General features: G+C 60.1%; 1 protein-coding gene across 1 annotated transcript in view; it reads left to right on the forward strand.

The window, feature by feature from the left end:
* KIF9 (kinesin family member 9) overlaps nt 1-1441 on the forward strand; it is a 19497-nt gene that overhangs the window by 13579 nt on the left and 4477 nt on the right.

The raw sequence follows: 1441 nt of genomic DNA on the forward strand, positions 1-1441 counted from the left end.
GCAGAGGGCCTACACCCCCGGAGCAGCTCCGGGGCCTCCTCTGGACTCTCTCCAGCAGCTCCAGGTCCTGGTGCTGTTGGCCCCGGGGCTGGGGCAGCTCTGCAGGTGGGGTCTCACCTGAGTGGGGCCGAGGGGCAGAATCCCCCATTTCCTGCTGCCCACGCTGGGGCTCAGCCCAGGATGTGGTTTGTGGATTCCAGCAGAGCAGCGAAGCTGTCACAGGAGAATTCTCTCCTGGAGCTCCCCAGCCAGGTTCCGTTCCCTCCACGCGGGATTTGTGTCCCTCTGGCACTGCCGGGGCTGCCAGGACAGGCTGCTGCAGCTGCAGGGGGCACATCCCAGAGCACTCCAGCAGCTCGGAGCTGGCTCTGGGAGCTGGAGCTGTGGCACTTTGCCCAGGGGCTGTTGTTTACAGCCCTGTGCCAGTGCTTTGGCACGGGAACAGCGTCACACAGCCCTGGAGGAGCTGGAAAATGCCCTTAAGAGGTTACTCAGGGAAGGCAGGAGTTGGAATCTGGCTTTGCCCAGGCTGGAGTGAGGAATGTGGAGCCTTTGGTTGGAATGAGATGAGCTTTAAGGTCCCCTCCAACCCACATCATTCCATGGTTTTCTGTTCCTCCCTGCTGTTCCCAAATCCATCCTGCTCTCCAGGAATATCAGCAGCACCCAGCGGCATCTGTGGGCTGTGACATTCTCCCTTGCTTTGCTGGGAGTGCTTCCCACTGGAATAACACCAGCTGTTCACGGGGGCATCAAAGCCCCTTCATGGAAAAGTCGGGAATGGCACTTGGGATTCAGACTTGGAAAACAGGCAGGACTTCCAAGGCATGGCAGCAGTGCTGTGGGGCCGGCCAAGGCCCGGAGCTGTGGGGTTTGGCTGGTGGAAGGGACGGATCCGTGCTGGGAATCCAGCACGGGAAGAGCACAGGCATTTGTTTAACAATGGGGAGGAACAATATCCATTCTTTCTGTGAAAATTCAATCCATGAAAGGCCGGCTTTCCAGGGAATACTCAGCTCTGAGGCATCTCCTGAGGAATATGGTGTCCGTGTGAAGGACTTTGTTCTGGGAGCAGCCTGGGGGACAGTGGGTGTTGGGGTTGGCAGGGGAACGGTGCCAGGGAGCAGCCAGGACAGAGGGACCCCAAAGGAACCCAGGGAAATCCCATCCAACCTCAGCTGTGGCCATTCCCAAGGACTGGGGAGGCCACAGCTCAAATCCTGTGTCCAGCTCTGGACCCGTCGTGACAAGAGGAACACTGAGGGGCTGGAGCATGTCCAGAGCAGGGAATGGAGCTGGGAAGGGGCTGGAGAATTCCTGAGGGAGCTGGGAAAGGGGCTCAGCCTGGAGCAAAGCAGGCTCAGGGGGGACCTTGTGGCTCTGCACAAGTCCCTGACAGGAGGGGGCAGCCGGGGGGGGCCGGGCTCTGCTCGCAGGCGAC

Source organism: Corvus brachyrhynchos, unplaced genomic scaffold (assembly GCF_000691975.1).
Source record: "Corvus brachyrhynchos isolate BGI_N302 unplaced genomic scaffold, ASM69197v1 scaffold18, whole genome shotgun sequence".
Taxonomy (NCBI): Eukaryota; Metazoa; Chordata; class Aves; order Passeriformes; family Corvidae; genus Corvus; species Corvus brachyrhynchos.